Source organism: Lygodium microphyllum, chromosome 17 (genome assembly GCF_053477565.2).
Source record: "Lygodium microphyllum isolate KBCC chromosome 17, Lygodium_microphyllum_v1.1.10, whole genome shotgun sequence".
NCBI classification, from domain to species: Eukaryota; Viridiplantae; Streptophyta; class Polypodiopsida; order Schizaeales; family Lygodiaceae; genus Lygodium; species Lygodium microphyllum.
Genome location: NC_141151.1, coordinates 126,256,723 through 126,276,805, shown reverse-complemented (window position 1 = coordinate 126,276,805; position 20,083 = coordinate 126,256,723).

Genomic DNA, 20,083 nt, shown 5'->3' with positions numbered 1-20,083 from the left:
ATGGACCAACTATTGGACACAGTGGCAAGCCATGAGCTCTATTCCCTCTTGGATGGATTCAGCGTATATAACCAAGTCCAAAGTGCAGAGGAGGACCAATCCAAAACAACCTTCACCACAAAATGGGAAACTTATGCTTATAGAGTGATGTCATTTGGGCTTTGTAATGCTCCTACTACCTTCCAACGAGTAATGATGGATACCTTTCAAAACCATCTACATGATTTCATTGAGGTGTACCTCAATGACTTCTGTGTCTATAGCCTAATCCGTGAGCATTGGGAATACCTAGAGCAATGTTTTGACTGATGCTAAGAGTATGGAATCTCTCTCCACCTCAACAAATGTGTCTTTGGCATCTCATTAGGAGTTCTTTTGGGCCATATTGTCTCTGCACAAGGGATTGCAGCACACCCGACAAATATTGAGAAGATTTCCACCTTGACAACACAAAAAAACCTCAAGCAATTGAGAGGGTTTCTTAGCATGTGGCTACTATAGAAGATTTATTGCACATTTTGCAACCAAGGCAACCCCTCTACACAATCTCCTAAGGAAAGATGCAGATTTTCTTTGGACTGATGATTGCGAAGAAGCCTTTAATACCCTAAAATAGTGCCTCATCCAAGCACCTATCTTGTAACCTCATGACTGGATGAAGGAGCTCCATGTGCACGCAGATGCATCAGTTGAAGGACTAGGTGCTATCTTATGTCAAAAGGGCCTCTCTAAATTAGATCAACCAATCTATTATGCATGTTAGAAAGTAGCTAACCAAGATCAGAGGAGGACCAATCCAAAACAACCTTCACCACAAAATAGGAAACTTATGCTTATAGAGTGATGTCATTTGGGCTTTGTAATGCTCCTACCACCTTCCAACGAGTAATGATGGATACCTTTCAAAACCATCTACATGATTTCATTGAGGTGTACCTCGATGACTTCTGTGTCTATAGCCTAATCCGTGAGCATTGGGAATACCTAGAGCAATGTTATGACTGATGCTGAGAGTATGGAATCTCTCTCCACCTCAACAAATGTGTCTTTGGCATCTCATTAGGAGTTCTTCTGGGCCATATTGTCTCTGCACAAGGGATTGCAGCACACCCGACAAAGACTGAGAAGATTTCCACCTTAACAACACAAAAAACCTTCAACCAATTGAGAGGGTTTCTTAGCATGTGGCTACTATAGAAGATTTATTGCACATTTTGCAACCAAGGCAGCCCCTCTACACAATCTCCTAAGGAAAGATGCAGATTTTCTTTGGACTGATGATTGCAAAGAAGCCTTTAATACCCTAAAATAGTGCCTCATCCAAGCACTTATCTTGCAACCTCATGACTGGATGAAGGAGCTCCATGTGCACACAGATGCATCAGTTGAAGGACTAGGTGCTATCTTATGTCAAAAGGGCCTCTCTAAATTAGATCAACCAATCTATTATGCATGTTAGAAAGTAGCTGACCAAGATCAGAAGTACATAGTGACAGAGCTTGAGTTCTTAGCAATGGAGTTTGCATTGGAGAAGTTTCGACACTATCTACTATCAACGCATTTCAAGTTCTACATGGACCATGAAGCCCTGTCCTTCTTGATGAACAAAGCAGATGCTAAAGGACGAATGATGAGATGGTTGCTCCTGTTTCAAGAGTTTGATTTTGAAGTGGTCACTAAGCCCGGCCGTTCCCATGTCCTAGCCGATCATTTGTCATGGATCCCTCAAACTGCAAAAGAGGAACAGGATGATCCAGACCTTCCTGATGCTTCCTTGTTTCTAGTCGAAAGAGTTACTCCATGGTGCGCAAATATATCCAACCTCTTGGAAACTCAGTAGTATCCCCTTGGCATTTCAAGCCATGAGAAGAAGAAGCTTCTATTGGAACCAGCCCCCTACACCTTCCTAGGCAGTGCACTATACAAGAAAGGAAAAGATGATATGTTGCAAAGATGTGTTGTAGGAGACGAAATCGGAATAGTATTGAAAGCATGCCATGACAAACCATGTGGTTTGCAAGAGAAAAAATAGCCAGAAAGGCTCTGCTCACAGGATACTAGTGGCCAACCCTCCAGAAGGATACCTATGACTAATGCAAGAGATGCGATGCTTGTCAATGAATGGGGGAACCCACCAAAACAAGTGCCATGCCATTACAACCTATCCTTCCCCTAAAGTCATTCGAGAAGTGGGGGATTGATTTTGTGGGTCCCATTGATCTGCCCATTAGATGGAAGCAGAAGAGATACATCCTAGTATGTACGGATTATGTCACAAAGTGGTGTGAAGCTAAAGCTCTGAAGCGGGATGATGGTAATATCGTAGCCCTATTCATGTACGGGAATTTTACCACTCGTTTTGGCAGTCCCCTCGAGCCAGTCAGTGGTTGACAGAGGTACTCATTCCTTAACAAGATCATGGAAGAGTCGACGGAACTGTATAAGATCCACCATCATAAGTCCACCCCTATTACCCTAGAGCCAATGGCCAAGTTGAAGTCACCAATCACATCCTCTGCTCGATCCTGATAAGGAAGATTGCCACACACCATCGCGATTGGGATGATCTACTTACAGAGGCCCTGTGGTTGGGCATACAGAACCTCTTATAAGATAGCTACATGACAAACTCCTTTCTAATTGGTGTATGGCACAGAAGTTGTCTTCCCCGTTGAGCTAGAATTGCCCTCTTTGCAAGTGGTAGTTAAAGAGCACCTCGTAGATGATGAGTCTCTCTAGCGCCGCCTACTGCATTTGGAATGTTTGGATGAGATTTGGCGGATGGCCCTACATTGCATGGAAACCACTCAAGTACGACGCAAAGCCTATCATGACAACTTCATCAAGCATAAGGAATTCAAAGAAGATGATCTTGTCGTGGCCTATGATTCACAATTTGGAAAGTTTTCTGGCAAGCTTCAACAACGCTAGATGGGTCCCTATAAGGTACTTGCTATCAATCCTAATGGCTCTGTGAAAGTGTAGGCCATTGATGCCTCTAATGATCCCTTTGTGATCAATGGCTATCGCCTGAAGAAGTACTACCCTCCCTGGGGATCCTAACAATCACAGTCGATGCACCCTTTCCCTTATGGGCATCGCACTGTCCTTCTTCTTGTGCTTTTGATATCCCTTATAATCTTCCTCATGAGACGGTCTCATTCTGCTAGCCCCTCCTAAATACCTCCCATCCTTACTATGTTTTCCTTTCATCTAATCTAGCAGTGGTAATATAGATGGTCCTACCACATGGTATTTCTACCATACTCTTTATTTATTTTTTTAAAAGAAAAAAAAAAGAAAAAAAGTAAACTATTATGGGAGAAAAGGAAGCAATTCCCTATCATAGCAGGCCTCGTTCCAAGAAACAATGGCAAACACCCTTGGGCGGTAAGCTCACTATGGAAAAGGTGGTAACAACCCAACAGTCTAGAAAGTTGATCCATCAGTTGACATGTCTAGGACCCAATTTTGAAGCCACTTCCCTTGGTAGGCTATGTCATGTGCCTCTCTGCAGAGTGTCTAATGGTCTTCTAGCAGACGACATGTTCTATATCCGATACACAATTCCGATATGTTGGCTATCTCCCTGGGTATGCCTCTTCATCAAGAGACAAAGCGGTCTTCATTGACAACCCCTTGAGTGATGTGAGTTTTCATCTTAACTGGGTGGGGATGTGAGTATGTTCTTCCCTCTGTATCTAACAGTGTGCGTGAGACCGAGGGTGGGGTGAGTGACCGGTCCTTTCCCTTCAATTCAATTGAGAGGTGCAATATCTAAATGGAGTGTTGCACGCACGGGTTGGGCCTCTCAATGCACAAAGTACAATCTATTTCTTTGCACTGCACTATAAGGCTCCCTGGCCTTCCTTCTTGCACCGTATGCCAGCACAGGGTGGGATGCACAGTTACACTATCAAATGCGCACAAGGCATACAACAATTCTGCACAAGTGAATGTGAAGATTACATCAATGGGTGTAAGGAATGGGTTGCTCTCTGTAGCTTTCAACGGTGTCGTCATGTTAAGAGTTGAAGGTCTACCACCGGGGCTTTTAGTGTAGAGGAAGGGTTTGGGATTCAAGATTCAAAAAGGATAAATGGATTGGGTTTTGATAAGATTTGGGAATTATAAATAATTAGGTACAGAAGAGGAATTCAAGCCTTCTCACTTTGTACTTAGCATACATGAACTGAAGGGATAAGACTAACTTGAATACATCAAATGCTTCAGGATATATTCATCATTTCATAAAGGATATTTTGAGATTTCCAATTCATTTATGAATGTCAAATGCAAGCTCTAATGGCTTTTATTACATGTACAAAGATGGATTTCAATCCTTTGGGTCAAGTATATTGATGCTAGAATCAAATACATCCAAGATTTGAGCCAAAGATACATGAAATGGATTGAAAAAGAATAATTTTAGCTTCAGCCTTGTTTTAAAACAGAAAATTCTAGCCCATAAACAAATTCAAAATGAGTGCATAAACTTAAGAAGAAGCACTCTTGATCATCTATGAACAATGCCCTGAAGAAAATATGTCATTTTCCTCTATTAAAATCATAAAAAACCCATGTTTGCTCATAAAAATGGATCAAAATAGTGGGCTTCCCTATTTATGACTTGTTATTCTAGCCCATAATAGTCCATAAGTTTTCAATATCCTCACCCTTTGCTTGCCCCAAAGTCACTCAAGTACTTGGGCACAAGTCGGGCTTCATTGGACCAAGAATAAGATAGAGAAGATGAGAGAAGTCGTGCATAAGAGCAGGTTGAATACTCTTCTCTCAAATTTCCCCTCTTTTATAGACAGTTTCAGCATGCATTTTTGTCAGACCAAAGAGGCAGAGAAGTGGAGCTCTCACCAAGTTAACATCTTTAGTTGTTGGCCTATCAATCTTCAGTTTGCATGCTCCAATCCATGCATCTCAACTACAGCTTTCTCCCAATTTCCCTCTGGCAGAGCAGTCCGCATTTTGTGCCAAAAAACACGGGCTGCTCTCTGCTCCAACCCTGGTCACTTTTTGACCAGCCTAGGTCACATGCTGGTCACCTTAGTCAGTTACTTTTGGTCCCGTGCGGACCTAGTGGACTTTTGACAGTTTTTGGCAATATTTTTGGGTTTTTGTCCATATTTTTGTACCTGAATTAATGTGATTTATCCAGCAGACTGTCAATTACTTCCAGATGTCCAAGTTTTAGGTTCCCATAGACTTATTTTTCATAAATGTACATGGTAATCTGTAAATTATATGCTAAATACAAAAGAACTTGTATAACTAAGGTAGATTTTGGATAACAATGCCTGAAAATATCTCATATAATTCCCAGTGAAACTCTTTTGAGTTCATAAGAATCCCATGATTTATATCATGGAGAGTAAACTCTTTGACAATGGAGTGTGAGACAGAGGGTGGGCTAAGTGTGATTGGCTTTCTCCTCAATCAATTCCGAGATGTGAGATTGAGGGATGGTACGACAATTGGAGTCAAGTACGTTTTCGTTTCCCTCTGCACACACGGGATGGGTCTCTACCACCATCACAAGCCATGCCACCCTATTCTATACACTGCATCATAAGGTTCCTTGGCCTTCTTGCTTGCACCTATGCCAGATGGGTGGAGCGCGCGAATGCACCATCAATTGTGCACATTGGCATATTCCCTCCCAATTACTTTTCCCTTATTCAGTTCTACGCTGGTCGTGAGTTATGGGATTTTATGATTATTCATTGAGCGATGTGCATCATGGGATGAGCGACTGTTCTATCATCCTCTTGAGTGCTTGTGAGCTAAGAGTTCTATTCTTCGTCATTGACACTTGAATCGACGGACTTTATCGACAAAGCTACCTCCTTGGGTGCTGTTGCATGGTCCCTGCCATGCTGGACGTGTTCTGTGGTGTGCCCTAGTCCCTCTTGCCGCTCGACGACGGCTTCAATCTTCCTGCATCAACAACAACGATTCCCTTCAACCATATATGAATGGGCCAAGTGTTCCTAACCCTACCTCTCTATTTGCAAGTGTATGTTGTGTTAAGTGTGGGGGTGCGAGCATCCAATTGGTTGACAAGTCTGTGGCCGTCTCGATCAATCTACCCTAACTAGTAAGGTCTTAAGTGTGGGGACGCATCCCTGCATATCTGCTGTGGATATCCCCTGCATATGTTATTACCCAATCATGCGTATCTACCACGTACTCGTTTTGCCCTGATGGGGTCCCTTCTTCACCCACTAATCGAGGCTGTTTCCCTTGTGGTTGCTTTTATTGCACAAATTTTTCCTTTTTTATGAAAACATACTCTATGTTCACCAACCTCCTGATCCAACCTTATAGCCTTGTTCATCCACTTGTATGACATACTTTTCCTTTTTACATTCCCCTATTTCGGCTTACCATTTTTGCGCTATTCATTTTTGAAGCTTTTCCTACACAATTGGATATATTTCATGCGAACGTGCCCTTACCATTTCAAAACAGTGATCTGACATACAAGCCCTCTCCTACGCATTCCCTTGGACATTTTCCCTTTTACTCGCTTGTCATTCTGACATACGGTTTGTCCATAATTAATTTTTGTGTGGTTTCATGCCCTTTTCATGTATGTTTTTGACCTTTTTCCATGTGAACCTGCCCTATGGTCCTCAAAAATCAATTCTAGCTGGATAGCCTTGTCCGTCCATCCTTCTTGCACAATTCTCATTTTCCCTCTGCCCCGTTTTGTCCTCTGGATTTTTTGTTATTAATTTTTATTAGTGTTTACGCGCTCCATTTTTTGGTTTTTTCCATGTGAACACCTCCTAGCCCCATCTGAACTGAGATTTGATGTGACCGCCTTGAACACTATATATAACCTGACATTCTTTATTTTTACTGACCTTCATTCCGGTGCATGGATCATTCGCTATTAATTTCTAAATCCCATTTCAGATATGATTTTTGGGTTTTTTCCATCCGAACGGGGATTCTTTTCCTTGGCATTGTATTCAGATGTGATAGGATTATCAAGCACAATTTTTTGCACATTTTTCCTTCTTCCCCCACTTCGTTCTGGCTAATGGATGATATTAATTCGTGTATGCGTTTTCAAGGTCGATTTTCACTTTTTTTGCATGCGAACCCCTCCTTATTCCCTTGGATATGCATTCTATTGTGCTTGCCCTATGTATCCCCTTCTCCCTGACATTTTTCCTTTTTACTGCCCTTGGTTTCGGTGCGCGGATCTTTTTATATCAATTTCTATGTCCCGTTTCGGGGGTCCTTTTTTGGTTTTTTCCAGGTAACTGCATCTTATCTCCGTTGGAACGGTGTTCTGAACAATAGGCCTGTCTAGCATGCCTTTTCATATAACTTTTCTTTTTCTTGTGTTTCAATTTGGCAAATGGATTTTGTGACATTAATTGTAGTATGTGTTTTCAAGCCTCATTTTTGCATTTAACATCATTCTCCCTTGATTTTCCATATTTTACATGTTTTAATGTATTATTTTGAGACACAAGATGCATGTTTTTCTAATTTTCTGATTATGATCAACAGATACTCATGGAAAACAGCAACATAAATAATTTTTAGCCCACATGAACAACATTTTATCAATCAAAAGCCATGAAATCTCAAATTTCCTTTGAAAAAATTGAATTACCGCTTATTTGCGTGTTTCGGGTTTCATGTCCATGGCAGCAAATCTGAAAATCAGCAGCACTTCATGCTCATGACGATCACAAGTCACCATTTCCAGCTCGTGGAGCAATCTGATCGATGCCGGACAAGCCTTCACCATTCTTTCTTCTTATTTTCTCTTCCCACATGAACTCTCCCTTAGAAGAGAGAGAGAGAGGAGAGAGAAAGACTAGATTTCTATCTCAGCATTCAGGCCACCAATTGACGGGCGAAGGGCGGCGATAGAGTCAGCATTCAGGAGGGAAGCAAGGGCCAATGTCTGTTGGCATGGTTGTTCACAAGCAGGAGATGGCCTCTCCATCAACATGGCGCAAAAATCGGGCATGATCTGATGGCGCCTTCTTCTCCTCTCTCTCTCCACGATTTATTGCTAACTTTTCATGTGGCATAAAATTTCTTGGGCTCCCAAAGGTCATGCCCACTTTGGCCAAACTTTGGTCCACTCCTTCGCATCTTGACTGTTTCCTTGGCCATTTCCCCGTCCAGACTCGGAATTGAGCTCTGAAAAATCCTGGTTGTCCGGCTTGGCATCCCGCATTGGCCAGTAACTCGTGTCAACATGCACGACTGTCTGAAAAAATATGAAAAATCAACAAGTGTCGCTCGGGCACCTTTAAAGCACTTTGGTGCTTAAAATCGTCCTAGATCGAGCCGCCGCCTTTGGCATTGAATATTTTTCCCTTGATATTCATAATTTTTAGCTATTTTTAAGCAATTTTTGGCACCGAAATTCTGCTCTCATTGGTGGCCATGGGATAGGGCAACTCAGCCCGTCGAATCCACGAACATATCTGCACATAAACAACCAAAGAAGCATCAAGCTGATACAAAACAGATATATAATAAAACTCAGCACAATGCTCACCCTACCCCCTGACAGAACCAAGGCATGATATCCACAAGGAGTAGGCCTAGCATCATCTAATAGAAGATCCGAAGCGAGTCACTAACCAACTGCTCCAACACAACGAAACTAAAAAAACCTATCAAAGAGGTTGCCCTAAGTGGTAGTCTGAACTACTTACCAACTAAAGACAACACAACTAGGAGCTCCTACAAGGCGAGGACTGCTATAGCCTGATCAAGGAGTATTTTCTTTCAGTACATTTCTTCTTTTAGGGTTTTTATTTTATCAACATACTTGGGCATGTAAAAAGGAGGGAGCTGAGCGTAGTGACCCAAGGAGGACAGGGCATCGGTCTCAGGACCTGTCTCGGTACCCAAGAACCTACCAAGCCCTCGCAAGGCAACACTTAATCCTTTTTTAACGCTCACTTTTATTTTCGCTCCAACCTTCCTTGTTTTGTTATTTTTTTTTTCCCAGCAAGAAGCCACCCCTAGGAAGACAAGGTATCGGCCCCGGGTCTGGACTCATCCCCAGGAACCTACCAGGCCTTCGCAAGGCAATGATCAATTGCCTATACATTTTCATTCCTTTTCTTTTCTTTGATAGGGGTTAGAACCCCCTTTTACACACCTTTATTTTCATTCATCTTGTCGGATGTACAGGGTTTCTTGGCATTATCATTATTATCTTCTGGCAGGCTTCTCTAACTGCCTCACTACTAACAAGAACTCCTAGAACGGCTGTCTAGCAGGCTAGCAGAACAGGGCCACTCGGACTTCCTTCTAAAACAGGTCTTTTGATGCCTGACAATGTCTTTACAGGAGGCAATGACTACTCCGACCTCCCTCAAACATACTTAGCCTAAACCTGGGACTTCATGCCTTGGTTGCCGGTCCCCAACAAAAAATTTATCCCTTCGACAAGTACAAATACGCATGTAACAGGAAAGAAAGGTACTCGTAAAGGAGAGATATCACCTGGATTGGCCACAAGAAGCTTCCATCGCAGCAAAGGCTCCTCCAGGCTCCACCAAATTCCACGAATCACGAAACCTGTCCAGCATAACACTTAAAACAAAAACCCAATTAAACGCACCTGCACTAGACAGGGAAATGGCCCTCTTGGCCTAATGAAATAAAACACTTCACTACAAAACTGAATCGGCCCTCTTGGCCTAATGAAATCAAACAATACTACGCATAACATCCTCCTAGAAGCAACTATGATAGACATCAAAGCATACCATTCCCAGGGAACAGAGGCTCGTAGCCCTAAACTAGGTGCATTAAATAGGTGTTGTCTAATCAGTCTGTGGGTCCAAGATAATAAAGGCAGATGAGTCTCTCCTACCCTCTGCATCACCCAGATCAACCATTGTCTGCCAAAGCGGGCATGTTCAGAAAGCATACCCCACAAACGACCAGGTCATGTCTCACCATCAATAGATATATCGGGACAAGGGCCACAATTAAAGAAGAGGTCTTCTTCATATGCAAAATTAGCCAATGAATCGGCAAACTGATTCCAGTTTCGTGGAATCAGCTGAAAAGACACTCTATCAAATTCGTCTAGCAGGGCTATGGCAGTATGATGGTACATGCAAAGGAGGGGGGTTCGTACCATGTACGTCCCATTGAGTTTATTTAAAACCAACTGAGAGTCCCCTTTCACCAATAACTGGAGGATACCACCCTTCTTTGCAATATTCAAACCCATAATCAGGGCTTTGTATTCTGCCATATTATTGGTAAAATTCACCCCGGGATAAGCAGCTAACTTCATGACAATGTGTCGTCGGGGGTCTCAGATGACAACTCCTACACTTTCTTTTTTGCATGCACCCCTGGACGCCCCATCAAAGTACAAGGTGTACGTCCATAAATCCCGCCATCCAGGACTCTACTCGTAATTATGGTAATCGAAATTCAGCATATTCAACGGGTGGACGGTAGGCTCCATCCCTCCATCATCATTGAATTCAACAGGGATGCTCGTCAAAATTTGTAGGCAGTGATGGCAGAAGACCTTGATCTCCCAAATAAATATTCCGCCTTCTTGCTCAATCACCTTATATCCTTTGCTCCACCAAATGAGCTTTCCGTGATGATACCTCTGTTCTAAATATGGGTGTTCTAAATAAGGGATCAGGCGACCCATCAACCTCTATCATGATTTCCTTGCAGATATTTGATCGATCTCGCCTAGACTTGCAAGGCAGTCATAGTATTAGTGCAATCAGAAATAATAAGGTTTAATCTTATTAAGATTAACCTTATTTTTAAATTCTATCCCCTCAAGGTCAGCTAACAAGAGTGTGGATTTATTCTTTCCTATTCTAACAATCCTATAGGACCCGTCCCATTTGGGCTCTAGCTTGCCTGGAAATAATTCACGTCATGCGTCATAATACAGAACAAGCTGTCATTTCTTGAAGGTGTATTTCTTGCCTTTGAGGTCGTGTAGCTGCTTCATTCGGCGCTTCGCCACTTCTTGGTGCAATAAGCTCTGCAGCTTAAGCTCATCTAAATGTGCCAGTGTCGTCAAGCGCTCAAAAAGTGCGTCTTCATCACTCAAAGAATGATTGATGGCAAACCGAATAGTCGGTAGCTCAATCTCTAAAGGCAAGACACACTCCTCCCCATATACTAACTTGAACGGGGTATGGCCAGTGGCTCATTTGAAGGTCGTATTATAGGACCACACTGCCATGTATCACTTTTTATCCCAATCCCGTTTCTTTTCTGACACAATTTTGGACAAGATGCCCACAAGCTGCTTGTTGGTGCTTTCAACTTGCCCATTGGCTTGCGGGTTATATGGGGTTGTCTTGTTATGCTTGATTTGCCAAGTCTCTGTCAAAATTTTGATCACCTTATTCAGGAAATGGGTTCTGCGGTCCGACACTAATTCTTTCGGCGGACCAAAATGGGATATTATCTGCTCTAAAAGGAAACTAGTAGTTTCTTTAGCATCATCTTTCCTTGTTGCACGTGCTTCTGACCACTTTGTGAAGTAGTCAGTTGCTACAATGATGTACCTCTTTTGCACAGTCGACGACGGAGTAATAGGACCCACAAAGTCTATTCCCCACTTCTCAAATGGAAGTATCGCCATAATAGGGTTGAGTGGTCGTTTCCTATTCTCTCGACTATCATGTCGTTGACAAATATCGCATCTCTTAACATACACAAACGCATCCTGGAAGATGGCAGGCCACCAATAACCTGCTCTTAAAGCCTTTTGTGATGTAAGCCGTTCAACAAAATGGCCTCCGCAAGTAGAATCATGGCACTCTTCCAATATGAATGGCACCTCGTCAGGCATCACACATCGGCGATAGATAATTCGGATCCCACCTCTCCCGTCGATAAATAATGCGTTATTGCAGCGTACCAGGAGGGAATAGATGCCCTATCTATTTTAAATAACAACTCCATGTCACTACCTTCAGCCACAGATTCTTTCGGCTCCCCAAAGTCCACAAGACATTCCACGATGCCTTGCAACCTTGGTGGCTTACTACGGGTTTCATAATCAAATTCCTGCAAAGTGATTAACCACTTCGCTAGACGATCAGGCGCCTGTAGCTTATTCATCAATAGTCGAAGTCCCTCCACCTTCGTATAAAGCACAACTTTCTCATAGAGAATATAACGCCTGAATTTCTTGGTCCCAAAGACCATCACTAAACACAACTTCTCCATGTATGCATAATTGATTTCGGATACCCCCAGCTTCCGGCTAGCAAAAGCAATCGGGTGGTACCACTTCTCTTCCCAAATTTGGCCTAAACAGTAGCTGATACTATGCATGGTGGCTACTGAAAATATATAGAACACCTCACCTCTTTTAGGTGCTTTTAAAACGGGCGCTCTTGCTAGCTCCTATTTCACATCCTCGAAAGCTACCTTATAAGGGTCGCTCCATACAAACAAACATCTAAAGGACAATAAATTTGTAAGCGGCAACGTTCTTTCTGCCAAGGCATTTATGAATCTACAGTAATAACCAACCGAAGACAGAAAGCTATGAACTTCTTTCGAAGTGCGTGGTGGACCCATGGCAACTATAACTTTAACCTTCTCGGGATCTGTCGCAATTCCTACCGAACTGACCACATGACCCAGCAATAGCCCATAAGGTACTCCAAAAACACACTTCCGTGGGTTTAGGGCGATGCAAAATTGTCTACAGCGCTCAAAGCATTTCCTTAAAATGATCAACTGCCTTCCTCTCACGGTGGCGACCCCTAAGTCATCAATAAACACCTTCAACTCTTCAGGGCATATGTCACCGAATGTCTTATCTGTTGTTTGTTGCCACGAACCAGGCACATTGCATAAACCAAAGGCCATCACATGGTACGCAAAAGTACCAAAGACAGTAATAAAAGTTATTTTCAACTTGTCCTCTTCTGCAATTGCCATCTGGTTGTATCCTGCAAAGCAATCCATAAACGAATATATCTCCCTACCCGCTAATTGATCCAAAATCTGGTCAATAAATAGCAACGGGTAGTAGTCCTTGACTGTCTGCTTATTCAGCTTCCTAAAGTCTACACATAATCGAATTTGATTATTTTTCTTCTTTCTGATCACAATCAGCGAACACCATTCCGTGTGTTGCACAGGAAAAATCAAATCTGCTTTCCGAAGCTTCTGTAACTCTTCAAACAGCCCGTCCCTCAGTTCGAAAGGCATACGCCTTACTTTCTGTCGTACAAGACGACTGCCCTCTTTCAACAGAATTGTATGAATAGCAAGACTAGGAGGAATGCCCCTTAACTCATCATAACTCCAGGCAAAGAAATCACGGAATTCATGAATCAAGGCCACATAGTCCTCCCTTTCTGCTGTGCTGAGCATAGAACCTAATTTGATTGGCCGCAAATCATCAGGCGTACCAAGGTCTAGCTCGATAACATCTGCATCTCTTATACGATCTTGGGCCTCTATCAGCTCGTTCAAAGTGATCTGATAGATGTCTTCCGTGGTGGATCCCTCTTTGGACTCATCACTCGATGATGTCTCACTGGCAGATAAATCTTCTAATGTCTCCAATTCTGTAGAAGATAGAGGAGCTCTCTCACTCTGCGGGGACTTAGGATAAGCATCAACCACCACACACTGGGCACCTCTGCCGAATATAAGTCAACCGGCGGGTATATCTACTTGGCAGTCCGCTTGCAAGATCCAAGGTCATCCGAGTAATACTTGGTAACTTGGACGGCCTGCAAAACGAATCACCCTAAAGTCCAACAGGCATTCTACATTTGCAACACTGACATGGACCTTAGTAATGCAGCCTTCCGGCTGCCTCAAACTATCATCTGTCATTCTGAGAATTGTGAAGGTATCTTTCTGGATCGCAAGACCCAACCTTTCCATCAGTTCAGAACTCATAATGTTAACAGATGATCCCGTGTCGACAATGGCATAATCTACTAATATCCCATTGACATAGGCTGCAACTCTTGGGCAATGTTTCTCAGCATGCTTGAACCAGTCATCACCAACTTGCGCAATACCCAAAGGTTCTACGATATACCCAGTACGTAGGATCTTTCTAAATTCCTTGCGTACTCCTAGGGAAAGCTTAATAAGCTGTAAGAGATTCACATCCGGCTTGACTTCGCAGAGAGAGCTCGCCAAATCGAATTCATGATAGTTCGATAGAGCTCCCTTTTCATGCCAAACCATCCGCTCTTTAGGTCGCTGAACCGGCTTTATTGCCTCTTTCTTAACTTTCACCTTCTTCTTTGGTGATTCCTTATCGGTTTTACTTTCCACGGGCTTCAAAGGTCCCCCTTCCATGGCAGGATCCAAAACTTGCGTTCCTTTGTCGCCTTGTTTAGGGTTTCCGTCAACAATTTTGTTCCTTGTCGGCTTCTCTACCCTTTTGACCTCTTGTAAGAACAACTCGCAGATTAGAGGTTTCAGCATCATTAACGCGTACAGCCTCAATCAAACTAACCCCACTACCACTAGGTAGCTCTTCCACTGTAGTCTTTGGTCGTTGAAGTATTTGTTTAGGCCCGTCTTCTTGTTGGGAATCGTTTCCTTGCACACAATGATTAACAAGCCCTGGTTGCCGACTATCTCGCTGGAGGGAACTGATCTTACTCCAGCAAGTAGCTACTAAATGGCTGGATTTTCCACAGATGTTGCACTTAACATTTGGGCAATTTCTTGGATAGTGATGTCCACCACACCATTTGCAACTAAACCTCGAAGGTGTACCCTCATCTGGGTATCTACTTCCTATCAAAATTTGTTGTTTTTTAAGGAAGTTGACATCAACGGCTATTTGCTGATACTGCTCCGTAATCATGTCGGTATAATGCTTCATCATGTCCTTAACCTCGCCAAGAACATTGGAAGCGCTCGACTCATAGCCTTGGTCATTACCATGTCGTTCCATCGGCCTAAAAATTCGATTAGGCACTGGTTTTTGAGCCACAGGCATGGTATTAGAATTGACCGCCTGGCCTCCACCATTTGGAGCCATTTGACTACCCGTAGGCATCGACATGCTAGGGGGAGCTGGTAATAAAGGGACATTCTGCATCATGTTCCCTCTCCCATTAGGGTTAGCCATCGCTATCCCTTGGCCACTACTACCATTGGCCATCGCCACATTGTTTCCCAATACTAAACCCATATTCGAATTGCCTCGAGAAGCATAGGCTGCTTGTAGTCGGGATTCCACCTCTTGTGCTTGTGTAATGGTAGTATCTATATCCCCCAAGGGGACACTACTCAACTGCAATTGGATATTAAAGTCCAAACCATGTAGGAAATATTGCAATTGGGCAGCTGCGGGGATAGGAATAGAGGTGTCCAACTTACGGAAAACCTCTTTTATTTTCTTCGCATAAGCACGAATATCCTTGTGTGGTTCTTGGCGGGTCACGTTGAGTACACGCAACCAATATTGCCCACCCCTTTCAGGGGAAAACTCCCTTCAAAAAGCTCCATAAAATGAATCAATATTCAATATGGTTCCGGCTTCTAAACCATGATACCGTATAGCGGCTCTTCCTTTGAGAGTCATGTTGAAGAACATCATTAAATGTCCTTCTTCTTGAATGCGACAGTTAAACATCAGCTTTTGAAACTCCCTAATGTGGAGTTCCGCATCTTCCTCAACTAGCCCATTAAAAATGGGTAGCGGGTAACCTAGAGCTGGTAAATCCGTCGTTCCTGCTGGAATTGCAATAGGTTGCGCCATGACGAGGATTGGATTTGCACTAGGAATAGGGGACGGTGGGGTTACACCTCCCACACTTGATGTAGACTGGCTTATGGAAGAAAGGGGAGCACTAGAGCTTCCACCTTCTCCTAACTTACTGCTTGTGGCACCAAGACCACTAGATCCACTCCCTCGTAAGGGTTCAGCACCGCTACGCTTAGGAGAATATCTCCTAAAAATTTCAGCACGTTTCTTAGCTCTTTTGTCTCTCTCTTGCTTTTGGATTTCTGCTAGACGATGCTTATCGATAAATAACGGATCAATCACAGTATCCTTTGGCATAAACTGCTAGTTTGTCCCTAGACAACCAGGATTTGAGGACTGCCACTTTTAAGCGGCTCCCGACAGATGCACCACCACTGATGGAACCTAGAACGGGCTGGCACTGGCTCGTGCACTAGCCGGACCTCTATCTCACGCGCTCAACAACCCCACGGCCTCGCGGCCAGGAGTGTTGATGACACACACATTGCCTTTCTAAATATCTTGCGTTTGTACTACGTCGCTTGTAGTCCACTCTTCTCTCACCCACTACTCCTTAGAGGGAGTCCCTTACACATTACCTAATGGCACGAAGCACAAACATAGGGGGTCCTCCAACGGCTGAGTGCCGCCACCCCTCTGCGACTCTCATACACCTTGGGGATTGGCCCCTCGGTGCGTCGCTCAACATATAAACATTTCGCACAAAATCCACTCAAGATACCATTTAATCGTATACAGGAATGTACCATTGTTCTTACTTCTCTTTCCCCCAGACCCCACGACTAGCCTATGGCTTAGGGTGTCCTGTCTCTCACTCAACATGGGTCAAGGTCCTAACACACCCACATGGCAATATATAGATCATTTGTGGCCCGTTTTCAAAGAAGAGCCAAAAAATTTGAGATTTGGTTTAGGTATGGATGGAATCAATCCATTTGGCATCAAAAGCACATCATACAGTGTATGGCCAGTGGTATTGGTGAACTATAATATTCCTCCATCCATGGCAATTAAAAAGGAACATGTGATGTTGTCCCTTCTGATTCCTGGAAAGCACAAGGTAAAAAACATGGACATTTACTTAGAGCCTTTGATTGAAGAGTTAGAAATGTTATGGGAAGGTATTGAGGTACAAGATACAAGTGCATTTGCATCCTCTAGAGATTTCACATTGAAGGCCATGTTGTTGTGGACCATGCACGACTTTCCAGGATACGGAGAGTGTTCAGGTACATGTATATAACTCTATATTTGAAATTCAATACTTGAATCAATTGCATTTTATTAATTCACTTGTTTTTTTCAGGTTTAACCACGTTAGGATATCATGCATGTCCTATTTGCGGTCTCTCTCTAGTTTCCTCTAGGCCGGCACGTTTAAAGAAGGTTATCTACGACAATCATCATCGATTTCTTCCTATTGACCATCCCAAATATGTTCTCCCTACCAATGGAATGACTCCACAATCTCTAACCATTCGAGATTGGAAGGAGAGATGGATTAATGCCGACAGCCACCCTCCACTCGGCATGAGTCGATAAGAAGTGCATTTCTCTCGATTGACTTTAAAGTATTTAGCATGATGAATTGTTTACATAATATATTGTTTGTTTGCTAGGTTCTCTATATTCTTTTGTCTTCCGTACTAGACTGAACTCAAGATCAATCACCTGTCGGACCCCATGCACATATTCAAAAATGTTGTATCTACATTATGGGATCACTTGATAGGGACTTGTGATTCAGTTAATGTAAGGGAGGATTTACGTAACATTGGTCGCATGAGACGAGCTTGGCCACGCATTGGACCCAGAGGAAAGATTGAGCTACCCCATGCGCCTTGGATGTTGTCAAAGAATGAGGAAAAAATAGTGAAGGAACAAATATATAGCTTTCCAACACCCACAAGATGTATGAGATGTCTCAAGGGAGCCTTCATAAAGAAAAAGAAAAGAGGTATGGAGCAACTATCTGGTTTGAAGTCCCATGATTGGCACAAAATGATTCAAGTAAGGGTATCTCTAACCATGAATATAGTAATTAGTGGAGTAACTATGTGTAAACTTTGGGGTATGATGACTTTTTCCTCAACTAATCATTTGATCTATGAATATTGTTTACATTTAGTTTGTACTTCCTACTAGCATATCCCATTGTGCCTCCAAAGATGTACGTGATATCATTTACAAGATGGGAGAGCTTGTGAGGTGTGTAGACATTGTATTTTTTCATTATATATCTTTGAGTTTCTACACAAAACTAAACAATTCTCAAATACATCTTGACAGATATGTGAGCTCGAAGGAAATTGATCCAAACACATTGCAAGATGCTCGAGTATTATCTGTTGAGGTGGTTTGTTTGGTGGAGGAAATTTTTCCTCGATCCATTTTGAGTACTCAATTACATTTACTCGTACATTTGATTGATGAGAACGCACTTTGTGGGGCAGTTCATGTAACATGGATGTTTTTTCTTGAGCACTTCATGAAAACCTTGAAATATTTTGTGAGGCAAAAAGCACGACCTGAGGGAAGCATGGCTGAGGGTTGGTTAGTGCAATCATCCCTTGTTTATATCGCTGAATATCTTGCTGAAGTGGATCCCTCTCAACCATGACTATGGAAAGATGACGAAGACTTGAGGATGACCTCTATAGTACCTCAAGGAAAAGGAATGAGTAAAGTACTAACAAAATAAGAATTTCGTAAGTTAAATAGTTTTCGTGTGCTCAATAGTGATGTTATGAGCAAATGGGTGACACTATATAATGAAGCAAGGGCAAGAAGAAAAAGCGAAAGACAGGAATTTCGCACTAGATATGGACGTAATATCTCATTTCTAGATCATCTAAATGCGCTCCCACGTCATATTGACATAGATTGGTTACATGAGGAAATGGAGAGAATGGAAAAAGAGGAGGAAATTAATATATCTCAAGAAGAGTGGGAATGCGCACGAGGTTGCTTATCAAAGGTGAGACATACTATCAATTAATTTATTTCTATAAGTTTTATTTTATATAAATAATTGACATGTTTGATCTTTTATCTTTTACTACTAGTGCACATTATTCAATGCACTTTGGTGTGAGGGTAAACATCTTCAAACTCAACGTATAGATGAAAAGAGAAATACCCAAGATTGTGGTGTCCTTGCTCACTTGAGGCTGCCAATGGTACCATGGAAGGTTATTGTGGCTTGATCCAAGATATTCTGAAGCTTGACTTCAGACGATTCTTTATGTATGTACTAGATGTGAAGTGGTTTAAAGAAGTGGTAACAAATGGTGAGCATTGCACAATCAGACGTCATCCAAGTGGTTTTGTAATCATTGACTCTACAAAATTTCACCAAAACAAGAATGACACATTAGTACTACCTCAACAATGCAAGCAAGTATATATGCAAAGGCTAATTTTTTTATATGTATACATGTGATACATATACACAATATAATAAGTACTTAAGTTTTTTGCTTTTGTTTTTCAAATATAGGTTGTGTATCATCCAATGGTAAACAATAACCGATGGTGGTATGCCATCCCTATATCTAATCGTTCAAAACCAATATATGGTAATATTACCGATATGGAGATAGCAGATGACAATCTAACAATTAATGATGATGTGTATGATGACACCATAATGGATGATATACGTGATATAGTATAAGATGAACCTCGCGAGGATGTTCAAGGAAACGCAGAAGAAGATAATGATGTGATTGTCGATGATATTGATGAAGTTATTAAGCAATATAGCAACACATCTCATAGTGGGATAGACTTATTTGTTTCGTTACCTCTTGATAACATGGACCTAGAAGTAGATAGTTTAGCAAGGGCTGATCTCATTGAAGATGAGATGGATCATTCACTGTAACATACTTAATTTGCTTAATGATTCAATGTGTACTCCTAATTCTATGCTTTTTATCATGCGCACACATGCATACTCAAGAATCAATAGTCAATTTTAAAGCAAGCATTGAATTTTCCATAATAAAAAGGAAGTATCTTTTATCATCTTCAAGTACATAGAGAAATTACGAGATACATATTGCAATGCTTGCTACTAATTGTAAGGTTTCTGTCGCTTGCCGCTAATTACTTATATCATGCTTGTCAATTGGAGGAACTGCCATTCATTAGAGAGCAATGAAAAAGTAATTATTAACTCTATTTTTTTAATTCAATGATTCAATGTGTATTCTTAATTCTATGGTTTTTATCATGCGCACATGTGCATGCTCAAGAATCAATTTCAGGTGGTTAAATAATTATTAACTTTGGTTTTTCAATTATGTGAAT